We start from the raw sequence: 10,018 nt of genomic DNA, 5'->3' as shown, positions 1-10,018 counted from the left end.
CTTGTCCCCTAAACTCCCACTTGGCAAGCAGGACATGTGCTACATCTGCTCCAACAACTCCTCCCTCACCAACATTCAGAGGCCCCCCAACAGTCTCGATGAAACAAAGTTTCACCCGCTAGTCAGTCGAGGTTGTCTGCTGTATCTTGAGCTCCAGGTGCAGCCTCCTGTACGTTGGTGAGACCTGCCATAGATTGGGGACAACTTCACTGAGCACCTTCACTCCTTCCACCACAAAAGGAGACCTTTCCTCGTGGCCAACCATTTTAATTTTACTTCCTATACCCATTCTGATATGTCAGTCCATGGCCTCCTCTACTGCTACCCTCCCCAATTCTGGCTTCCCTTCTCTTCTTCCCTTTCTCCCACAATCTACTCACCTCTCCTATCAGATTTCTTCTTTAGACCCTTACCTTTTCCACCTCCTAGCTTCTCACTTCATCAGCTCTTCCCCACCCGCCTTCATCTGGTTTCACCTATCATTTGCCAACTTGTAGTGCTTCCCTCCCCCTCCCACCTTTTTCTAGCTTTTCCCCTTTCCAGTTCTGATGAAAGGTCTTGGCCTGAAACGTCGACTCTTTATTCCTCTCCATAGATGCTGTTTGACTTCTCGAGTACCTACAGCATTTTTTGTTTATTGTTATAGATTTCTGGCATCTGCAGGCATTTTTGTGTTTATGCTGAGAGGATGTTTCCTTTAGTAGGAGGAAGTAGGACTAGAGTTCGCCATTTAAAACAGAGTTTTAATTTTGCCCTCAAATGTTCATGTCTTTGGGATTCTCTTCCTCAAAAGACAATGGATGCAGAGTCTTTGAATGTATCTTAAATCAGTATCTAGAGACCGATAGATTCTTCCTAGACAGGTAGATACTCAGTTTATACTCAGATCACCCATGATCTGATTGACTGACTTAGTTCTGCTCATGTTCATTGGCATTTCGGATTCAAGAAGCCCAAAAACTGCGAGGTGTGGGGAGCAGCTGAAAGGAAGAAAGCCTTGTGAAGGTTTCAATATTATCAAGTAACAATGCTGTGCTGACACAGCACTGTTAGTCCAGCGCTGAAGTGCCAGCAGTAGATTTGAATGCTCTGAAACAAACAGACATCTTGCAAACACAATAGATTCTGCCAATGTGTTAAGTCCAGAGCAACACACGTACAGTGCCAGAGGAGCTCAGCAGGTCAGGCAGTATCTACGGGAGGGAATAAACAGTCGATGCTTCGTCGGGACTGGAAAGAAAGGGGGCAAAAGCCTGAATATGTTGCAGGAAGGGGAAGGAGTACAAGCTGGTGAGGTAACAAGGCAGTCTGATAATTCACAGAAGTAGACTTACAGCTATATAAATCAGATATTGTCTGGGAGATATGAAAGAAATATCACAAGACAATTGACAGTAACAGCTCCAGAGAAGAACTATCACAGAAGAAACTCTGATAAAGGAGGGACTTGGGGAAGAAATTGCCATATCAAACACTTGAAATTCAAGCAGTGAGTCTTCGAATTGTTTGCAACTAAGGAGTAACTGTGATTAGTAAAAGTTGGATAAAGTCCTTGTCTGGTGTGCTTGATCACCTATTGAATTTAATTTACTACATAGGTCAAAGCAATTAGTCTGATTGATACACAGTCCACCATGTGGAATTCAACACCTCAAATCTTAAGGAATAAAAATTCATTTGACACTTTTGAATGCCAGTTGAAAACCTAATTATTTTACCTTGCTTTTAACTAACTTCTTTTTATCTTTTATTTTCATGTTTGCACTTTATCTCATTGTAAAGCACCTTGAACTACATAGTCTGTACGAATACTAAATGTAATTATTAATTCACTAATGCAACTTCAATTCACTGATACTCCACCAATGTCACACCATGACTACAATGCTTTCTAGAGCCCTTTGCTGCAACTTGCCAAAGCTTCTTTAAGACAAAATCAGCAGAACCTAAACAAAAATATAAAATGCCCCAAAAAAAATCAGCACATCTCCAACCAAAAACATCACAATTTTTCATCCTACACGTGTAGCCTTATACAAAGTTTTTCCAGCATTCCTTTTCTTTGATTTCCAAAATATGAAAGATATGTATATTTTCTAAAGGAAAGACAGAAGACGGATAAAGATATATCAATTGCAAGTTCCCCGACAAGGCCTAGGGCATGCAGATGTGGAAATCCATGTACTTCTATCCATCCCACCTTTGACAAAATAAAATTTCCAAAACATAACTTTGCTAAAGCTTTGCTCATGAGTTTACACAATATTCTTTTCTTTTTTTCCCCCTTTGTCCTTTGCTTGAAATAAAAATACAAACTCCAGTGGAAATCCTAAGTAAAAGGCTTGAGTTACGTAAGAGCATAGAAGAAGAAAAACAAAAAGGAATAAGGGGGAGTTCCTAATTTCATAGGGCACGCTGTTTCTTGAAACAAGGTGGTTTTACAGGAAATAGCCATAAGCAGACAACAGTGATCACACAAATATGACTCACTTTGGCAGGGCGTGTTCTAAGTAGAAGCACTCAGCCTGTGCAAGCAATAATGGCTGCTGATAGTAGTAGAAATTCAACACCATCACCTCAACTCACATTTGCTAAATGAGATGCAAATATTAAAAATAGAGAAGCATTGTTTAGTAATGACAGGAGATCTCACTCATCTGAGCTAGGTAAAATAATAAAGTAAGGAAACCTCTTAAAAGTACACGGAATGAGATAACAACCCCTCAGTTTGTTGGATTAAATAGGAACTTGCCAATCTCAACTTAAAGTAAGACACTGAGACCATAAGGCCATAAGACATAGGAGTAGAATTAGACCATTCGACCCATTGATTTTGCTGTGCCATTCCATCATGGCTAATTTATTATCCCTCTCGACACCATTCTCCTGCATTCTCCCTTTGACACCCCTGCTAACCAAGAATCTATCAACCTTGACTTTAAATATACCCAATGACCTGGCCTCCACTGCCTTTTACGGCAAGTAATTCCACAGATTCACCATCCTCTGGCTAAAATTCCTCAACTCCGTTCTAAAGGGATATCCTTTTAGACCGAGGCTGTGCCCTCTAGTCCTAGAATCCCCCACTATAAGAAACATCCTGGCCATGTTTACGCTATCTAAATCTTTCAATATTGGACATACTCTGGCCAAAACTTTGGTTTTAAAAAGATGGTGTTTGCAAGAAAAATGTCTTATTTTTAACCTGTGTTTATTTGCATTTGAATTTTATGATCCAGTAAATGGGAAGTTTAATTATCTTTACAATAAATAATTTCATGCCAATTATCTTTTTCTAGGCAGAAATAAGCTATTGCCTCCTGCAGTGTGGTTGACCCTGAATGCTCTTGTCAGCTGCTGCTCCCTTTCAAAAAAGACATTACCGAAGTTTAATATGTCTCATTTTGTCTCCTTGGCCAGATTCTTGAAATGAATACATTTATCCAGCAGCTTGTCTTTCCAATACCGCATCCATGGGTGTGTGATCCTTGGACATCAGGCTGTCCCAGGTCAGTGGGTCTCAGGTTTGGATGTCTATGCGAGCAGGAGACATGAGGGCTGGTGAAACAGGAAGCCCAGATTTCGAGGCCTGGAGTTTGGAGTCCGATTATTGGCTAGTCCAGCGGTCAATACTGAAGCCTGAAGCCCAAAGGTTAATCAGAATTCAGGAAGTCAAAGCTCAATGCTGAAGCCTGGAGACTGAAGGCCTGGCCTGGGGTTGGAGGAATACCTGTATGTGTGTGTGGATAAGGGAGGGAGGAAAGGCGCTTGTCTTACCGTTATTGTTGTGTTGGTCATTCAATTTGTTGTGTTCTGCTGGCATTGTGGGCATGCTATGTTGGCACCAGAACATGTGGCAATGCTTGCAGGCTGCCGCCAGCACATCCTCAAGTTGTGTTGGTTTTAACGCAAATAATGCACTTTATTGTATGTTTTAATGTATTTGTGATAAATAAATGAATCAAAATCTGAACATGAATATGAATTAAACTATTTTTGACTAATCCATAAAATCAACTTTAAAGTCTGTGAAGATTGTATTTAAGATTGATTAAGACATGACACTGTGCAGCTTGCTGTAACAGTAGTAATTGTGTTTATTTTAGATTATTCAACACGTTAACAACTTGAAATTCAAGAGGATAATTCTGTCATTCAATAACAAAGCAAACTTAGCAGTGAACATATGTGTCTTATATAGACAATAGACAATAGGCACGGAAGTAGACCATTCGGCCCCTCGAGCCTGCATATTTAAGTGGTATTGAGAGAAGCATTTAATATTTTAAAACACTTTCAGACATTAAATAGTTCTTATTTCTTCCACTTACTTATCCGCCTCACAAACGTATTATTTATATAAGAAGCTTAACACAGCATAATTTGCAGTTTCTTGAAACTTTTGAGATTTAAAATAAGACTTAACATAAGCGTGTCATTTTAGCTCATTCATCTCCAATGTTAAAATCAGCTTCATTTCACATGGCTGATTTGAAAGCAGTTTTAACAACTTTTTTAAATACATTTGCTTTTTTCTTAAATATATAGTCTTACAAATCATCCTCTGCAAACAGATGAAGTGTGGAGCTTGTCAGATGTGATCCCTCCTCTTGGTTCCTTCATAGCCATACCTTATGGGCAACCAGAATGCATTTCTCTCACTCTTTCACTCTTGCTCATTTCTTCAACAATGACTTCAATCCGGTACTATTTTCCATGTGATCATTGTTTCTTCATGTCTGTGTTGCTTTTCTTGTGTTTGTCATCAGGGTGATGATTAAGTATGAAGTGCTTGAGGTGTAAAAGATCTCCCAGAATCCTCAGCTCCCGTGCTACTTCTTTGAGGTCTTTTGGGTCTGGAATAATAAAATCATTGTTATAATTCCAAAATATTAAACCTGTAAATTTATTTTTTTACCTACTAAGGTTGGGGAAGATGTGAATACGTTTGGTGTAACACACAGAAAATGCTGGAGGAACTCAATAGTTCAGGCACATCAATGGAGAGAACATCTACAGAACCTCTTTTGCTTTGGTACTGTCTTTGGCGCCCATAAGTGGCAGTGGAGGTTAAAGATTCTACTCTTTTGTCCAATAAAAAACTTCAACCACTTCTACGTTAGTGAAAAGTTCTCTGAATATTATGTTCAGTGCCAACCTGGCGCGAAGGAAAACATTTCAGACTGTCCGAGCCGAAGAACATTTTCACTTGCAGAGCTCTTTAAGAGCTTGCGGTGTGGGGGAAGCTCCCTGGAGGCTTAAACGTCGTCGGCCCCTTCGGCAAACACATTCAATCCCTCTGAGAGGGTGCAGCTTCTTACCTCCGCCGGTCATCCAACCAAATATCACAACAGAGAACGCAGGTGCTAAACTTTCCGGGAAAGCTCAGCAGGTAGGGCAGCAGATGCTGAAAAAACAAACTTAGCCTGTTTCCTCCACACACAAGAACCCTTCCCCTCCTCCCAGCATTTTTAATCCTACCGGTACTAACTTTTACCTCTCCCGTTCCACACCTGAAAGATTTTAGTTTTTCTTTTTGCATATGTAGCCTGGCTCGCTGAGTTCCTCCAGCATTTTCTGTTTGCGACCCATCTAATAACTAGCTGTGGATTTTTAAATAACTCAGGCTTTACTACCCGTGTTAGATCGGATGTACCAATTAGTTGTAATTTATAATTAGTTATAATAATAATAATATAATTAGTTATAATATTAGGCGCAATATATATACCCTATAATTTAAACGGTTAGCATTGACAAACAAGAGAAAATCTGCATTTGCTGGAAATCCAGACAACACATACACACACCGGCTGAAGGATCTCGGCCCAAAACGTCAACCATACTCTTTTCCATAGACTCTGCCTGACCTGCTGAGTTCCTCCAGCATTTTGTGTGTGTTGCACGGTTAACATTGAGTTCGGCTCGGTGGGCGTGAAGAGCCTGAACACACGGACAACGCAAACCTTGTCCTTTCAGCGGCAATATTGACGTCGTCGGTGGCGATAATACGAGTGAATGTAAACTGCAATTACCTGTCAGTGAACCCTGAGGCTCAGCTCTCTTGACGTTGGTCCGCGCTAGTGGCTTCATCCGCTTTTGTTGTCCGATCTATTTGATGTCATACAAATTAATCGATTTCCAGCGCAGGGTAAAGATGTCGTTTCAGAATAACAACCTCTGTTGAGGTGAGACTGGTATTTATTGCCGAGAGCGTCTCAAAGAAGTCCAGTGACCAGGAAGCACAGTCGTTCCACGTCACTTTCGATTTGCTTCTTTTTACAAGCCCAACCGGTCGCAATCTTGTTTTTCCCTAATGCCTATTTTCCACAACACTCGTGTTAGTCAGGATCAGGAGTTGTGATCGGCAGCCCTGATGTTTCTGATATTCACGAATTTCAGATCATGTGACAAACGTTCAAAGTAGACAACTCTGAATTTCTTCTTCTCTGTGTAGACGTGAAGCCAGGAAAGAAATGAAAGGCAGCACCATCATCAATCCCAAAAAAAACAAACAAGAAATGGAGCAGGCACATCAGCACCCAAATCACCCTCCCCGCACAAAACAATAAACGAAAATTGGAACAGGCTCATCATCCCCCAAATCCCTCTTCCCGCACAAAAAAAAACAAACAAAAACAGAAGAGGAACATCAACCCCCAAATCCCCCTCCCCACACAAAAACGAGGAAAAGATCAGGTGAAAAACACAGAACATAAAAAACTATAAGACTGAAAAAGAGTCTCTAGTCCAAGTCCACATCCAAAAAGCAGAAAAACTGGACAACATTCTCCGGGTGCTGCACTAGGCTCTCCCCTCTCTGGTACAGAGCGATCAAAAGACAAGCAGCCAGCTCTCACCCTCACCTAAATGCTTCAATCTCCCTTGTCGCTTTAATCAGCACACAGTGGAACCTTTCATCGGCAAAATGAAGTCAAACATCAGCTTGCACCCTGTCTGCTCCAGGTTCATGAATCCTCTCAGAGGCTGCAGAACGCTAAGGCACCCAAACAATCTCCAAACTTTTGCATTCGCCTCAATGTTTCAGTCTCTCTCATCACTTCAGTCGGCGAACAGTGGAAGCTGTAATCCGAAAAGAAGTCGTCCGTCAGAGTGCACGTTGCCCCACAACCTGCCTGCCCCATGAGGTTTGCCCACGCTGCCTCTGCCGGAACACCCAAACGATCTCAGAACTGCAAATCAAAGGCTCTAACAGTTCCACCATCACATTCAAGCTGAGAAACAAATGTAAAAGACATAAAAGAAGTGAAATATATGGTTTCATGATCTATCCAGATTCCGTTGAGTGAAGGGACATAACATAAGAAATAGGAGCAGGAGTCGGCCATCTGGCCTGTCGAATCTGCTCCGCCGTTCGGTAAGATCATGGCTGATCTGTCCATGGAGTCATCTCCACCAACCTGACTTTTTCCCACAACCCTTAATTTCCCCTTAAGGAGAATTGTACGCAGGTGCCATCTTAACTGAAATGTTAATTTCATACCTCCATTGTTCTGAAATAAAGTCAACCTAGACTACTTCGTGTACCGATGAAGGGTCTTGGCCCGAAATGTCAACTGCACTTCTTCCTGTAGATGCTACCTGGCCTGCTGCGTTCTACCAGCATTTTCTGTGTGTTGCTTAAATTTCCAGCATCTGCAGATTTCCTCGTGTTTGCTGTACCTCTTCCCACCCTGTTACATGTAAAAACGCAATCCCGGGCTGTCAATTCTGCACTGCATCTGCTCTCAGGGAGAGGCTTTTCATTCTAGAACAGAGGAGATGTCCTGTTTCAAAGAAAAGGTCTTCCCTTCCTCCACCATCAACACTGCCCTCAGCCACATATCTTCCATTTCACACACATCTGATCTTACCCCATCCTCCACCACCCTACCAGGGATAGGGTTCCTCTTGTCCTCACCTACCACCCCAACAGCCTCCACTCTGCATCCAGCACATCATTTTCCAGAACTTCTCCCAACACCAAACACATCTTTCCCTCTTCCCCACTTTCTGCTTTCCACAAGGATTGCTTCCTTATACAACTCCCTTGTCCATTGTCCCTCCCCACTGATCTCCCTCTTGGCACTTACCCTTGCAAGCGGAACAAGTGCTACACCTGCCCCTACACCTCCTCCCTCACTGACATTCAGGGCCCTACACTTCACCTGTGAGTCTATTGGGGTCATAAGTATGGTGTTCCTGTTGTGGCCTCTTGTATATCAGTGAGACCCAACATAGCTTGGGAGACCGCTTCGCCAAGCATCTACGCCCGGTCTGCCAGAAAAAGCGGGATCTCCCAGTGGTCCCCCATTTTATTTCCACTTCCTGTTCCCATTCCAATATGTCTGTCCATGGCCTCCTCCACTGTTGTGATGAGGTGACACTTAGGTTGGAGGAAAAACACTTTATATTCCGTTGAGGTAGGCTCCAACCTCATGGCATGAGCATCGATTTTTCAAACTTCCGGTAATGCCCCCCACCCCCTCCTTCACCATTCCCCATCTCCTTTTCCCTCCCTCACCTTATCTCCTTGCTCACTCATTGCCTCCCTCTGGTGCTCCTCCCCCCTTTTCTTTCTTCCACCAAACAACTTCTACTTCTCAGCTGTTTACTCCATCACTCCCCCTTCAGGTTTCACCTATCACTTGGTGGTTCTCTCTCCACTCCCCCCCCCCCCTTTTAAATCTACTCCTCAGCTTGTTTTCCTCCAGTCCTACTGAAGGGTTTCGGGCCAAAACATTGACTCTTCCATAGATGCTGCCTGGCCTACTAAGTTCCTCCAGCATTTTGTGTGTGTTGCTTGGATTTTGTGACACTTTAAAGAGAGTTTGGCTTCATTTGTCACATGCAGTGGAATGTAGAGCTTGTGTCAAATCAAGTTAGCGAGGATTGCGATGGGGACAGCACATGCCCACAGCTTGCTAACCCTAAGCTGTAAGTCTTTGGAATGTGGAGGGAAACGTGTCATGGCCAGAAGGTTCCAGACAGTGGCAGGAATCGAACCGTGATCATACAGCATGGAAGCAATTTCTTCAGCACAACTGATCCATGCCAATCCAAGTTTCCCATCTAAGCTGGTCCTATTTTCCCATGCTTGGCACATATCCTTCCTAACTGTCCCTGCTTCAACCACTTCTCTGGCAGCCTTTCCATATACCCACCACTTTCTGGGTTAAAAAGTTGCCCCTCAAGTCTGTTAATCTCTCCCATCTCACCTTAAACTTGCGCCCTCTAATTTCTGGATTCCCCAACCTTGGCTATGATCCCATCATCCCATTCCATCAAGCCACTTTAAAAAAATTGGATAGGTATATGGACAGGGAAGGAGTGGAGGGTTATGGGCTGAGTGTAGGTAGGTGGGACTAGGTGAGAGTAAGTGTTTGGCACAGACTAAAAGGGCCGAGATGGCCTGTTTCTGTACTGTAATTATTATATGGTTATATGAGCCATTCAAAAACAAAACAAACGAACTCAAAAAATGGTCCAAGTTAAAGAAAGAAAAATGGTTCTAGTTCTTCACAATATAAGAAGAGAAAAAAGATCCCACTTGTTGAAAAGAAAAAGAAAGGAAACCTAACGAAGGTCAAAGTTGTTCAAAAATTCAAAATATACTAATAAGAGCCAAATTGTTTTATAAAAAAAGGACTCAAAAAGTCCATATTGTTTAAAAGATGAGATAAACTCATAAAGCGTCTAATTTCTGGAATAAGTAAATGAGGCCAAAAGGTTTCAATAGTAAATCAAGAAAGCCAAAGGTGTTAAGAAAAAAATCGAAGATGTTCCAAGTTGTTTAAGAAAATGGGTGTGTCCACACTTGGAGTGTTATGTTCAGGTCTGGTCATTGTGCCACAGGATCAACCTGGAAAGAGTGCAAAAATGATCCACAGACTCGATGGACCGAAGCCACAGGGCAAAGATGGACAGACTGGGCCTTTAACCACTTGAGCAAAGGAAACTGGGGGGGGGGGGGGGGGGGCACTCCAGAAGCACACAAATCAGAATTAGGATATTATCA

This window comes from Hypanus sabinus, chromosome 14 (assembly GCF_030144855.1).
Source record: "Hypanus sabinus isolate sHypSab1 chromosome 14, sHypSab1.hap1, whole genome shotgun sequence".
NCBI classification, from domain to species: Eukaryota; Metazoa; Chordata; class Chondrichthyes; order Myliobatiformes; family Dasyatidae; genus Hypanus; species Hypanus sabinus.
This window is presented reverse-complemented; position numbering follows the sequence as displayed.